This window comes from Sciurus vulgaris (assembly GCF_902686455.1).
Source record: "Sciurus vulgaris genome assembly, chromosome: 17".
Lineage (NCBI taxonomy): Eukaryota > Metazoa > Chordata > Mammalia > Rodentia > Sciuridae > Sciurus > Sciurus vulgaris.
The window spans coordinates 17,831,757-17,847,209 of NC_136478.1; the positions used below are offsets into that span (position 1 = coordinate 17,831,757).

At 44.6% G+C, this 15,453-nt stretch overlaps 2 pseudogenes across 2 annotated transcripts; both read left to right on the forward strand.

Annotated features, from left to right (window-relative positions):
• Positions 1–205: 205 nt before the first annotated feature.
• Positions 206–1,825, forward strand: LOC306647496 (tRNA (cytosine(38)-C(5))-methyltransferase-like; annotated as a pseudogene). The gene has a single exon. The product of its transcript is annotated as a tRNA (cytosine(38)-C(5))-methyltransferase-like (transcript).
• A 5,223-nt stretch (positions 1,826–7,048) lies between these two features.
• Positions 7,049–11,258, forward strand: LOC306647665 (putative ATP-dependent RNA helicase DDX28; annotated as a pseudogene). Its single transcript has 2 exons — positions 7,049–7,078; positions 9,666–11,258. The product of its transcript is annotated as a putative ATP-dependent RNA helicase DDX28 (transcript).
• The last annotated feature ends 4,195 nt before the right edge of the window (positions 11,259–15,453 follow it).

Consider the following 15,453-nt stretch of genomic DNA (forward strand, 5'->3'; position numbering starts at 1 on the left):
CGGGTCCTGGAGCTGTACAGCGGCATTGGTGGCATGCACCACGCACTGAGAGGGAAGATGCTGAACCATCTAAACAACTTGGCTAAGTCACAGAACTGGAAATGATAGAGCTAGAATGGAAATACAGAGAAAAAGATATCCATACCGTAAATCTTCCTCAGAGTATGTGAACACGCACACACAGAAATAAAATAGATCCAAAGAAAGCTGTATACCCGCACAAGTGGTAGCTGCCGTTGATGTAAACACTGTCGCTAATGAAGTATACAAGTATAATTTTCCTCACACACAGTTACTGGCGAAGACAATTGAAGGCATTACACTGGAAGAGTTTGACAAATTATCTTTCAATATGATTTTAATGAGCCCTCCATGTCAGCCATTCACACGAATTGGCTTACAGGGTGATATGACTGATCCAAGGACAAATAGCTTCTTATACATTCTAAGTATTCTCCCAAGATTACAAAAATTGCCAAAGTATATTCTTTTAGAAAATGTTAAAGGTTTTGAAGTATCTTCTACAAGAGACATGTTGATACAAACAATAGAAAAGTGTGGCTTTCAGTACCAAGAATTTCTGTTATCTCCAACCTCTCTTGGCATTCCAAATTCAAGGCTAAGGTACTTCCTTATTGCAAAACTTCAGTCAGAGCCATTACCTTTTCAAGTCCCTGGTCAGGTACTGATGGAGTTTCCCCAAACTGAATATGAATACACACAAAAATGTGCAGTGGATGCAGAAAATAAAATTTAAAAAAAGAAAACAGAATCCAGTATTTGCTTTGATAGCAGTAAGCAGTGTTCTGGAAAAGATGCCATTCTATTTAAGCTTGAAACTGCAGAAGAAATTCAAAGAAAACATAAACAGGACAGTGATCTCTCTGTGCAAATGCTAAAAGATTTTCTTGAAGATGATATTGACACCAATCAGTACATTTTGCCACCAAAGTCATTACTGCGACATGCTCTTTTATTAGATATTGTTAAGCCCACTTGCAGACGGTCCACGTGCTTTACCAAAGGATTGAGACTATCTACAAGTCCCTTACTAATTTGCCACAAGAAGATAACAAAGTTGTCAATGCTTAAATTGCGATATTTCACTCCTAAAGAAATAGCAAATCTCCTTGGATTTCCTCCAGAGTTTGGATTTCCTGAGAAGATAACAGTGAAGCAATGTTACCGTCTACTTGGAAATAGTCTCAACGTGCATGTAGTAGCTAAACTAATCAAAATCCTTTGTGAATAACTTTAAAATAACTGAAAAAGGATCACAATATTCTTTCATGTCCAGATTGTAATTCTTAAATTCTATTTTGAAGTCATTTTGATGAAATTTAACTAAATTATTTAATCTTTCTTTAAAAAATTTAGAATTTCATCACAAAATTTGAATTTATCACAAAAATGTCAATTTGTTTTCTTAAATTTGTATTACTGTATTTTATAAAGTGAAAATCATTGTTTTGCTTTATGGATAATATATTTTCATATGAAACTAATAGATATATATATGAAATATCTTTATAATACATACTATATATTATATATGTATTATATGGTTATTATTATCTTTACAATACTATTACTCCTAAACTCAGAATGGTGATTCCAATGCTTGCCTGTTTCAAATGTTGGCCTCTTTACTTAATTCCCAACTTTTGAATATTTTACATAAATCCCATCATCCTTCAAATGTTCCTTTATTTAATATAGCCAAATACATATAATATTTGAAACCAAATTGTCATTATTCAACTTATACAATAGTTTGAAGAATATATCAGAAAAATTAAATTCATGATCACCTCTCTATCAATAAACCTTACAAAACTTAAAAAAAAAAAAAAAAACCACACACTGCCTTCTCTCCTGATCTCACTTATTAAAAGGTTTAACTCTAACACCTGTCTCCTCAGGTGGGACATTGGAGTCCCTCTGGTAGTATAAAAAGGAATAGAAATGCAACCTCTGGGGCACTCCTGGAAAATTTACAGGGTGAACCTAGGGAAGAAGGACTGCTGCTCTTTCAACTCTTCTGACAAGATTCATCTTCCAGGTGTGTAGGGCTCAGTGGGCTAAGGAAGAGCCTGCAGCCTGCTCTGCCCCTAGGTCCTGTACCAGGTACGTGGCTAATTTCCTTACCTAATCCTACAGCTGGGTCTCTATCTGGGTTCATGAGAACTCACCCAGAAAGAACAGGCAAGCAGGAGTTACCAGTCTTGCAGAGTAACTCTTGCAACCACCAGGGGGCACCAGCACCACATTATGCCAAGCCCAGGTCCCAAAGCCCCGGTTTCCAGCCAAATATCCAAGCAAGAACATAACTGCCTATTTTCTTCTGTCCCTGGAAGTTAAGACTGCATGGAAGGATAGCTCACTTTTTGTTGTTGTTGATTTTTGATACCAAAAACTAAACGCACGAACCCTTTAACACTTAGCCACGTCCCCAGCCCTTTAGTATATTTTACTTAGAGACAGGGTCTCCATCAATTGCTTAGGATCCTTGCTAAGTTTCTAAGGCTCACTTTGAACCTCGACCCTCCTGTCTCAGCCCCCCAAGCCACGCCGATTACAGGCATGCACCATGGTGCCTGGCAAGAGTAGGTCTTCTGTAGCAGAAACCCCTTCTTGGTTCAGAGGCTATCCCAACTCTCTCACAGAGAAGTACATCAAAAAACACTGAAGTGTTTAAATTAGATATCCTCTGTTCCAAACTTGAGTAGAAACCTGGAATAAACACCGAGGCATATTTATTAGGAGAACCAAGCTTTGCCCGTTTAAAAAGGCCACATATTGAAGTCATCACATAAATCCTAAGTGCTTAACTTCTAAAGGGCTTGAAAACAAACCTAAGAATTCCTAAGCAATTAGCTGATGGACGATCTGGATTCTCAAGACACAGTTCTGTTTCCAGAAGCAGCTCTGCTTTTACTGCCCAGCTTCCCTTCCATGGCCACCACTAGCACAAACTGATGGTCCACGGCTGTCAATGAAGCATGGCTGCCTACAGGCCTGTGCTGTGACAGACACGGCTCCCTTCCATCTCGTATTATTCTGTACCTCTCTCCCAGAGAAAACAAGTCCACTTTCTGGGAGCTCAAGAAAACTAAAAGACAAGGGGATGAATATATTAACGCAGGCTCCACTACCTTCTCCTGAATTTCATCAGCCCTAGAACTTTGCCATGGAACATGCTTAGGCCTCTGTCACCCTGAACTCAGAAACCTTCCTTTCTGCCTCCCACTTGAAACCTCCAGAGGACATGTGCTCCATTCCTCCTGCCCTCCCTCCACCTCACTTTGCCAGCACCCTAGAAAGCTCAGCCCCTGCCCTGCTGCAGGTACCAGCATCCCAATCCCCACCAGCATCTCAGATTTCCTTCCCACAAGGCTGCAAGTTAGCACTGCATAGCAAGCACAGCTGCCAGGCAAAGGTCCAGTTTTTAGTGACTATGGAACAAGAACACAGCTTCTCACTTTCCTCATCCCTACTCCCAAACCCTTCTCGCCACCCTCGTTTCCAACAAAAGACTGGCTTCCTACAAGTCTCTCAGCACGTAAGTCCTCAGCTTCCCTCACGACCCATCACTCCCCCCTCGCCTCCTTTGCCCATCTCACTCAAGGGCAGGTCCCACCTCCTTATCAAGAAATCTGTGCCCAAAATCAGACATGAAGACCAATGGGATACAAGACACGTTGACACACTCTCGTACACACAGTACGACAGTAGAATGAATCAGATATACCTTTCTTAGCCTCGTATTTGAATACATAGATCAGGGTAACTCCTCATCATGTACAACCACAATAGGATCTTTGCCAGGTGTGGTGGCACATGCCTGTAAGCCCTGCAGCTTGGGAGGCTGAGAGAGGTGAACCCTGAGTTCAAAGCCAGTCTCAGCAACTGTGAGATACTAAGCAACTCAGTGAGGCCCTGTCTCTAAATAAAATATAAAATTTTGCTGGGATGTGGCTCACTGGTCCAGTGCCCCTAAGTTCAATCACCAGTATACATGCCCTGCCCCCTAAAAGAAGAGTAGGGTCCTAATGAGAATAAGTTATACTGCATGGATGTATGTTATGCCCAAATATATTCTACTCCCCTGTACAATGAAAAAGAACAAAAAATTATAAAAAAAAAAAAAAAAGAACCTCTGTCCTAGGCTGAGGTTACAGTTCAGTATCAGGGTAGCTGCCCAGCATATGCAAGATCCTGGGTTCCACCCTCAGCACTGCCACAAAATAAATATAAAACCCCTATCCCGTCCAAGAGAAAAGAAAAACAACAAACCGACTCCACTGCCCTGCTGGCCTGGCCCATCGCCCCTACAGCCCCTCATTTCTACCTCCTTCCTCCCTCTATTCCTCAAACACGCAAGTCTTTTCTAAATAACTCCCTTCACCCTACTTCCTTTACCTCAAGCCACCTGCCTGTACTTGCTCCCCAATTAACCTTTTAAATCCCTGAAGTGGTGGCTGGCAGTCCTTCTTCTCCTTCCTTGTTTGCTGTTCGTCCTTAAGCCTTTAACTCCGAAGCTGTCCACACTCACCTTATTCTCACATATACCACCAACAGCCTTCTTGCAATTGATCTCTCTGCCATCTCACGTTGTTCACACACACGACTGTTGCATCCCTGACAGTAGACTCTTTAATTTGCCTATTTTCTCACATTTTTCTTCTCACATTGACACCTATCCTCCAACAAACACACCTAGGAATTAGGGTGTTTACCCAAGTACACTCACAGGCCCTCCCTTCTCTCTACATGGTGGGTTCCTCTCCAATCACACACTTTATCTTAGGGTAACTGGGCTTCACATGCAGTTGTGGAAGGTGAGAGACCCTAGACTTAGGAGGTACCTTCACCCAGCTTCCCAATGGCACATCTTAACTGCAACACAATATCACTATCAGGATATTGACACTGACACAGGTAAGACACAGAAGGATCCCGTCACTGAAGACTCCTCCTATTGCCTTTTATAACCACAGTTATCCCACCCCTATCCCCAACCCCAATGGTTTTCTTAAAATATGGTCTTAGTTGTTGATGGACCTTTATTGTTATTAGTGTATATGTGGTGCTGCGAATCGAACCCAGTGCCTCACACATGCCAGGCAAGTGCTCTGCCACTGAGCCACAACCCCACCCCCAATGGGTTTTAAATAAAAGGATGGGAGATGAGAAGTAGCCCAACAGTGGAGCCCTAGTGTGCACAGAGCTCTGGGTTCCATCTACAGCACAGGAATTTAAAAAAAAAAAAAAAAAAAAAAAAAAAAAAAAAAAGATGCTAAGATCAGAATACCTGAATAGCATCTGAAACTTTTCACACTCAGTAGGACAACATATCAGGACTAAGGGAAGCTCTCCAGCTGGACTCTGAAACATGCTCAAGGAGAAGTACTGCCTGCTCACATTCCCTCATCATCCAACATCAGATACTCCTTTAATTCTGTTTTCCCTCACAGATCTTTCTGAACCTGGGTCTGAACCCCAGTATTCTCCAGAGGGCTCAGCAAGTGTATCTACTGGCCCACCAGCTAACACCACCAGAAAATCCGATGGCAACCAAAACCCAACCTCGTCCAGGTTCCTCAGCCTGCTTCTGGTCCTTTCTCTCCTGTTCCTAACCTCTGAGTCCATGCACTGATGAACTGAACATATGCTCCTGTGGGGGCTCCTGTGGGGGCCAGGGCCGTGCCCAACTTGATGCTCATCTACCCATCTCAGTAACCCAGACACCTCTGTGCTCCCCAGGCTGCTGGCCTCCACTAGGGCCCACAGAGCTCATTGGTGTCTTGCCGGTTCATCCCCTGCCACCTTCAGTAAACACCTGTGCGGGGAGTTTCCATTCTGCCTCCCAGACTGCTGAACACTCCCGCATCCAAATGAGGAGGCTGCACTGTGGGAAAGCCCTCCCAGAAAACCAGGAGCACTTACCTCACACTGAACAATGTCAGCTCCATAATCCAGGGCCAGCAGCCGCATTGGGAGAGTGCCCACCCGAACCATAGGGGCTAAGTTGAGTTTGTTGTGGAAGAACGGAGAGACACTATTCACGATCATTCCTCCTCTGCTGCACCTGAAGAAAAGGAAAAGAAGGGTCACAAATTCAAAGTGGAAACAGTCCCTTCTGTTATCCAGGGAAACGTTCCTTTCTTCCTTCCAACCCATAGTCATTTGCTTTCCTTCTGTCTGATCACGCAAAGTATGCATGCTCAGTCATTCCTCTAGCCACTATTCATTAAGGGCTTAATCTGTGCCAGCCACTGTCCTAGTCTCTTGGGATACATTAGACCACAAAACAACAAAAAATGTCTGCTCAGCACGACTTTCTCACTGCTGGAAGAAAGCAGGCAAAAGTCACCACACATAACAAGTAAATAAATAATTACACAGCATATTGGAAAACTGGTAGGGCCTGGAAGAGAAAAAGCAAAACTCTTATTTTTACTTGTTTAGTTTGTTTCTATATTTATTTGGAGACAGGGTTTCATTATGTTGCCCAGGCTGGTCTCCAACTCTTAACTCAAGTGACCCTCATGCTTTAGCCTCCCAAGCAGAGAGACTAGAAGTACTTGCCACCACCCTTGGCTGGGTTGTGGTTTTATTTGTTTTTATTTATTTTTAATTTTTGTACTGGCCATTGCACCAAGAGATACCTAACACCTTTTAATTTTTCATTTTGAGACAGGGTCTCGCTCCTTAAGTTGTTTGGGCATCCTTAACTTGCTGATGCTGGCTTTGAACTATCGGACCTCCTGCCTACACTCAAAACCAGCTGGGGCTAGGTTGCAATTTTAATAGAGAAATCAACACAAGGATGGTGGGGAATGTTGGGGATTGAAACCTGTGCCTCACACATGCAAATTCTGTACCACTGAGTGACCACCCCAGCCCCAGAAGACAAGAAGGAAAGCAAGATTCCAGTGAGCTAAGTTGGACGCTAAAGGAACAATGCACAGCAGAGGCAGCAGTCTGTGCGTCTCCTAAGGCAGGACCTTTTCTGATGTGTTGGAGCAATGGCAAGGAAGACGACATGACTGGGCCACAGAAAAGACAAGCGATAGTAAGGGAAGTGAGATACACGATATAACCACAGTAAGAAGATAAGAGTAAGTATGTGAGCCAGTGAAGGGCTCTAAGTGGAGGAGAGGCATCAGCTGACATGTTCTTACCTATCATGCTGACTGCTCTGATAACAGAAAAACTGTGGGGGACAAGGGTGATCACAGGGAGTCCAGTTAGAAAGCAATTCAGTAGTCAGTGTGAGAGATGATGGAAGTTCGGACCAGGGAGCTGCAGTGAAGGTGGTGAGAAGGGCTCACATTCTAGGAATACTCTGAAGAGCCAACAGGAACAACAAGAACACCAAAATCCAAGTGGAAACTACTGTTGATACTTCATTCTACCAATCACGGCCTCCTCTAAAAAGTCACAAAGCTTGCCTACTATGCTCTGCTCACTTACTGATACTGTTCCACTTGCTTTCTACTCCTTGGGCCCCTTCAGCCCAGCTTCCACCTCTGCCACTCTCCCTCACTATGCTAAAAAAGACACCAATGACCTGAAAGTTACTCAATCTACTAGATACTTACCTGACTACATCTTTTTTAATCATAGCAAGTGACACAGTGGAGTCCTCCCTCTTCCTTGAATGTCTTCCCCTCTTTGGCTTCCCTGACCTAGCACACCTGTTTTCCCTCAGCCTCTCTGTCCACTGCTGAGAAGTCAACTTCACTTATGAGGGTTTCTACTTAGTCTTGGGCCCCCTTCCCTTCTTATTCCCATGTAAACTTATTAACTCACATGGCTTACAATATCAGCTAACTACTGGTGATCTGCAAAAGTACCTCATCTCTACCTGAACTAGGACAGTGTCTCAGGGACACAGAACTTGCCTAGAATTTAGCATGCACAATGCCTCGGGTTTGTTCCTCAGCACTGAAAGTGGGTAGGTAGGTAGGTAGGTAGGTAGGTAGGTAGGTAGATAAATAAAACAAGTTTTCTCCAAAATAATAATGTAATCATTACTTTATTAGGCAAGAAGATAAACAAGAACAGGAATTCTGTTGACAACTCACTCTTCTAACAGTGCCTGACACATATATAGCGCTCAGAAAATCTTTTTTATTTTTTTATTTTGGTACTGGGAACTGAACCTTGAACCCAGGGGCACTTAACCACTGACACATATCCCCAGTCCTTTTTATATTTAATTTTAGACGGGGTCTTTCTGAGTTGCTCAGGGCCTTGCTGTGTTGCTAAGGCTGGTCTTGAACTTGTGATCCTCCTACATCCACCCAAAGCTGATGGGATTACAGATGTGCACCATCACACCTAGGAGAAAATATTTCTAAAATGAACACATGTATGAATGACTGAGATCCAAGGAACATACCAAGCTCCTGCTCCTAGGAGTTCACTATTTTTTAAAATAAGTGAAACTTTCATATATCTGAAGCACTAAGTATAAACCATGCATTTTAATGACAATTAGAGGCTACTCAATGTCTGCTGTGTACTCCAGGAAAGAGAGGGATTTTAGGCATTGTCTGAGAATGTGACATAAAACTAGAAACAATGGGCAGGCACAGACTTAGACAAAATCCAACCCCTATGAGATTTTGAGGTAATTATAAAAGCTCCAGCACAATGAGAAAGCACATGCATACCTAATCAGCTAACAGTACCCTGAATAGTTGAACAAAATCTAAATACACATACAAACATACATAGCTACCACTCTTTTCTGATATTCCTTCAATTAGCTCATCTGGTTTGGTGCAAAGCAATTCTTTGTTTTATATCTGAGAAACAATGGTACATGGAAATAGATGAAACTTGTCAGGACAGACATCCACGTAGCTATTCAGATAAGAAACAGTGAGCTCTGAGATTTTAGAATCATAAAAGTAGTCTAGAAGCTGAGCAGGGAGTCACACACCTATAATTCCAGCTATTTGGGAGGCTGAGATAGAAGGATTGCAAGTTCCAGGCAAGTCTGGGAAACATAGTAAGACCCTGTCAAACCATGAAATTTTAAAAGGGTACAGGATGTAGATCGGTACTACTAGAGTGCTTGCCTGTCATGTGTGAGGTTCTTGGTTCAAGGCTTCCCCACCAAAACAAAAGGTCTTTTAATGTGCAATACTGACAAATTATATCTGGTTTTGGTGTTTTTTTGTTTTGTTTTGTTTACTGAACCCAAGGCATCCTGGTATGCAAGAGCTCTCCAAACTGAGATCTCCCTAGTCCCAGATACATTTTTCCCCAGAATATTTTGAATCCATAGTTGATTGAATCTTCAGAAATGCATCCTGAGGTTAGGAAAGGCCACCTGTATTGGTGGCACTACACCACATTTTCCAGCTGTTAAGAACCTCCCATGTAATCAATCCACCAACATTTACCTTATCTCCCACCCCAGAACTTCAGACTACAAAAATCTGACACCCATTTTCAGGAAGTATGACCAGTGTAGTTCTTTTTTCTTACAACTTCAATATCTAAATCTCAGCCAAATATTCTTCCTGACTAGGCCTATATAACATAAGCCACACAGCTGATGACTTCCGAAGTGTAACTGTATCTTTATCACTACACTCTGAGAAATTTTAGTGAGACCCGGACCATTGCCCGGCTCCGCCTGGCAGCCGGAGTTGAACCAGCCAGCGCGCCTCACGCTGGGACATTGGGAGTGTGCAACACTCCCCTCGCGTGGCTGACATCAGCGCGCGCATAGCGACTATTTCTCCATTGAGCGCGCACAACTGGATGTGCCAGCGCTGCGACACCTCTTGTCCCAGGACAGCTTTGCGGACCCCGGGTGCTGGGCGCACTGCAGAATGCTGCTCCTTAAGTCGTTCGACCCATCACCGAGCAGTCACGCACCATACCCCCGCTGCTTCGCGGCCACCACCTCCTTTGCGCCGCGAAAACGGGCAGTGGCAAGACTCTAAGCTATCTACTTCCACTGCTGCAACGGATCCTTTGTCGTCTGGTTCTGGACATCCACCGTGTACCTGCTCCCAGGGGTCTGGTCCTTGTGCCTTCCCGAGATTTAGCGGAACAGGTACAGGCTGTGGCCCAACCGCTGGGCAGCTCCTTGGGCCTGCAGGTGCAGGAGCTAGGGGGAGGCCATGGCTTGCGTAAAATGAGGCTGCAACTGTCCAAACAGCCTTCAGCACATGTTCTAGTTGCCACTCCGGGGGCTCTGTGGAAGGCCCTGAAGAGTCAACTGATGAGCCTGGAGCAACTCTCTTTCGTGGTGTTGGATGAGGCAGACTCCCGGCTGGATGAAAGCTTCCAAGACCTGGTGGGCTACCTCTTGGAAAAGAGCCAAATAGCCCAAGACCCACTTAGAAGACCCCTTTAATCCTGAAGCTCAGTAAGAGCTGGTGGGAGCCACATTTCCTGAAGGTGTGAGCCACTTGCTGAGTAAAGTGGGGAGCCCAGGATCTCTCACCACCATCACAACTTCACAGCTCCACTGCATCATGCCTCATGTCAGACAAACATTCCTGAGGCTGAAGGGAGCAGAGAAGGTGGCAGAGTTGGTGCAGATCCTCAAGCAGCATGACAAAGGAGAGAAGCCTGCAGCCTCAGGAACTGTCCTGGTGCTCTGTAACAGCTCCAGCACTGTTAACTGGCTGGGATATAGTCTGGATGACCACAAAATCAAACACCTAAAGCTTCAGGGACAAATGCCAGCCTCGATGAGGGCAGGCATCTTCCAGTGCTTCCAGAAGGGATCCCAGTGCAGGCTATGTCTGCACAGACATAGCCTCTCGGGGCCCAGACAGCACCCATGTGGAGCTGGTTTTCAATTATGATTTTCTCCTCACCCTGCAAGATTACATCCATAGAGCAGGGAGGGTGGGCCAGCTTGGGAGCCAGGTGCCAGGTGCAGTTGTCAGCTTTGGGACCCACCCCTGGGATGTGAGCCTAGTGCACAAGAATGAACTGGCAGCTCATAGAAGGAGAAGCCTTCCAGGACTGGCATCCTCTGTGGGAGAGCCGTTGCCTCAGGAAGCTTGATTCTGGCTCAGTCAAATGTGGTTCTGGATTAGGGATCTTTCCTGGTGTCCTGGGTGCGTGAATGCACTTGTCGCCTAGGCTGCCCTTAATGCCTCTCAGGGCCTAGTGAGCTGCTAGTGGCTTTGAAAGATGGGCTACTGGCCAGTATTGGAGTAATGGAGCATTGGACCAAAGCAGCATACTCTTTCACATAAAGTGGGAAGAATGAAATAGATTTTGGTTTTAGTCATGTTGTCATTTCTAGCAATAAAGTTTTCATGGGCTGCCATAACAATAATCATCATTGTGGCAGACCTCACTGTGTTCCAATAATGCATACTCCCAACTGCCACGAGTAGGACAAAGATTCATTTTCTTTTTTTATAGTAACATGGATGGAAAGCTCCCTACCACTGAGCTACATCCCAAACCTATTGTTTTTTGTTGTTTTGTTTTATTCTGTTTTGTGTTACAGTTCCAAAGTTTGAACCCAGGGGCACTCTACATTGGCCATATCCCTGCCCTCTTTTTTTTATAACTTATTTCTGGTACTGGGGATTGAACCCAGGGGTGCATCACCACTGAGCTACATCCTCAGCCCTTTTTATTTTTATTTTCACAGAGGGTCTGGCTGCAATGAAGAGACTGACCTCAAACTTATGGTCCTCCTTCCTAGGCCTCCTGAATGGTTGGGATTACCTGCATGTCCACACATGGTTGGTTTGCCTTCTTTGATGAAAGGGTAGTGAAAGGATAATGTAATTTTGTATTATGTTAGTACGTCATAAATATATTTTAAATTTTATGCTAAAATATGCATACCATTTTTACTTTGTAAAGTCACTGGAGACCTGCATTCTTCTTTGGAGAACCTCTAAAACCTAGAAATGTGACAAATTCATCCTCTCAGCTATACATCTGGCCCTCCAACAATATGAAACCCTACTGTTGAACAGAATACCTCTGCATATCTTAGGTAGGTCCCTTAGTCTCCTTTTGAGACCTCACTTGTAAAAACTGGAGGTGCAAAGAATTTTTTTTCCTTGTGTGTGTGTGTATATGTGTGTTTTGACCAGAATCAAACCGAGAACTTCATGTATATTAGGCAAAAACTTGTCGTTGAGCCACATCTCCATCTCATCAAAGGATTTATCTTTGGGGCAGAAAGAGATCAAGAATGGCCTGTCTTTGCTTTTATCCTGTGCACAAGTTCAAATCTAAACTTCAGACCCACTTGCAAGAAGCATTCCCTGACCTAATACATTCAGATCTCTTCCTCTCTAACAGTTAAATGCTTAGGGTCAGGGCCATGCAAACTAGCTGTCTGTGTTTAATCATGACTGTGTGATCAGTTTCAGAATTTTGGTTTCTCACAATCTTGGTCCCCTGTGCTCATGGGCTGTCCCAACCCCCAGCTGTGATCCACAGACAGTGGTTATTTTTCTAGGACATGGGTGGAGAGGCCAGAAGGGAAGGCCCAGGTAGAATTCTCTACTTTCACCCTGCTTTCCATATACCACTAAGGGTCTGACGCCTATCACTCAAATCACCCATTCCTTCCATGACCTCAGTGGGTCATGATGATATCACAGCCACCATTTCCACGGGAGGGTAGCTAGGAAACTTGCGTACCAGTCCTTTACAAGACACAAGCAAGTCTGGCTGCTCGAGTGAGAATGTCTGACCAGATATTTTATATCCAGTCTAACTTGTCTTCCATCCCCTGGAAGAGCAGCGCTGCATATAGGCCAGGCATCAGTAATAGAGCCCTTGGTAAATACACAACCTCACTGGACTGCCACATGTTCCTTTTGGGCTGGCCCATCACACCTCAGGACTTCCCTGGCCATGAGTGAGACCAAAGGTCTGCTGCTCCCTCAAGGACCCACAGTGCTTGTGCTCACTGCTCAGGGCAAGTGTTCACAAAGGTCCTGATCTCTGTCACTCCAGCCTTCCCCTTCAGACTCCCCAGATGCTTCCTTCAGAGCCCAGTACACTGCTACTCATCTATGGTCCCAAGGATTTGGGGCTGAGGTGGGAGGATCACCTGAGTCCAGGAGTTGGGCTCAAGGATCTGGGTGGGGAACAGAGTGAAACCTCAGCCAAAAGGTGAGACTCCCATCACCAAATCAGAAAGGAGGCTTTCTCCACATCCTTCCTTCATAAGACACTTACAAAAGCATGCTGCGCTTTCCTTATCAAATGATGGAGCACTTTGAGGAAGAGCTCTTGGCCTCTCATCAACCTCACCTTCAGACACAGACACCTTTACCACACTGTCAGGGATACACACATGGGCCCCCCTCACACATATCCCAGCCTGATCCACTGATGAAAAGGTGTCATGCCGTTGAGAAGAAAACAAAGGCCAGGTGGAGAGACGAAATGTTAAGTAAGACTTGAGGTATAAGCAAATGGTATCTCAGGAAGAGAATGTGAAAAGGCTATTGGGCCTCAAATTGGTACCCAGAATCTGGATCTGGATCTGTGGATCCCTCTGCCCCAGAATATGGCCTGCATAAAGTGGTAGGGTTGGAGAGTGTGGACGCAACCATAGTACCAGCTACTGAGGAGGCGGAGCAGGAGGATTGCTTCAGCTCAAAACTTCCAGGACAATCTGAGGAAACACAGCAAAATACCATTTAAAAAAAAAAAAAAAAAAACAGGCATTAGAAAAAATGTATAAACCCAGGGCTCAAATTCAGTGTGGTTGAAACACACTGTATAAGTGGATCCCAACAGGACCTGCTAAGGTCAGACGGGCTTTATACCAATTCATATTAGACCATTTATTCCAAACCATGAAAATTATTTCCAATAAAGCCTAAGAAATAACAGACCTTAACAAATTTGTCTCGTGGTAGAAGGGAGAGACTGAGGGAGTGATCTTTGTGATCATTTTGAGGTTTGATGGTTCTCTCTGGAAAGGGGAACAAATCTTGTTCTCCTGCTGCTTCCGTGGGCTCCACAGAACTCAAGTACTTTTACACAAAGCATTCCTTGAGGAGACAGCAAAGCATTTGTAGAGGTGACAGGCAAAGGCTGTGTTTCAGAAGCCAAGATGATAACAGGGCTTCAGTCAGAACAGGAAGCAACAGGAGAGGGAAGTGCTGGTGGCAGATTGTATAAAGCAGAAGTGACTGTTCGGTTCTGGGTTTCCTTCCAGCAGCGGTACCTCCCACATCTCCTCCTACACTTGCATACTACCATGTCCTCTACCAAGGATGTGGAGAAACTCAGTGGGCTGGCATAGGGGACATACTGCCTGGTTGGTGGCTACCAGCTCTATAAGGACGCTCCCTTGGCCACTCAAGCCAAGGCCAAAACAGAGAAGCCAGTAGAGAAGCCAAAGGAGAGAGCCAGAAGGGCTCCCAAGAAACACCATGCTCCATCAGCCTGGGGTTGCCCTAGCCCCAAAATTCCTGTCTTACACCAGAGTGACAAGAGACCAATAGCACAGAAGCTTGCTGACTGAGCCTCTCTGTGCAGAGGAAAAACATTCAACTATCTGGGACAACTAATGCATCTTTTATTTTTTCCATTTAAAATTCCTATATTTATTTTACAGACATAAAAATTGTATTGTTGCTGTTGTGTTAACTATAAAGTCATTCAAACATAGCAATAATTTGAGGGAATCACTGAAGGTGTTTTCAAATGACTTTCAGTGCTGTCACAGCTGGGACCTTGCTTTCGCTTGCCATGAGCAAATACTGCAGCTTTCACTGGTGTCTTCAGAGCTTGGCGGAGACTGGATCCGAATTTAAAAGCCATCCTTTATACTCCTCCTTCTCACTGGCTTCACTCTGACTTCTTTGTAAATGTAGTCTTCCCATTCGAAGGGGCTTCTCTTCATCCCTTCACTCATGGTTGCCAGTTGGTGCTTAACATTTAAGCCTCACAAAGGAGGGAAATAGCAGTTGAAATGCCTCCCAGCCCTCCCACCACCCTGCAGGGAGCAGAGCATGCTGGAGCTAGGCAGGCCTCATACTGGAACCTCAAATTCCCTCTGTCACAATACAGTTGCTCAAATCTATTTTCCCTTTTGCACATTAACTATATCAACCTAGGATTCTGTATGTAATAAATGAATTTTTTAAATTAGTCTTCACTAAATGTGTTCAGCTAATCCATCTTCTGAAGTGATCCCCACTGCCCTACTGGAGACAGAACCTAGTAAATCTGCAGGAGCCTTTCTCAGCCAGGCGGCCCCTTCCTAATCAATAGGACACAGGCAACGAAGCTCAGAAAACTAGAGTCTGAAAACAGAGACGCATTTGAACATGCCATGGCTGAGGCTGGCCTTCAAGAAGACCTGGCATTCCCCTGTTCAATCCTCTGCAGTCCCGCCTTGCACAGAAAAGAACTGTGCTCTCTAGGCACGTGAAGAGGCAAGTGAAAAGAGAGGGAAAGTGACCTAGCGGG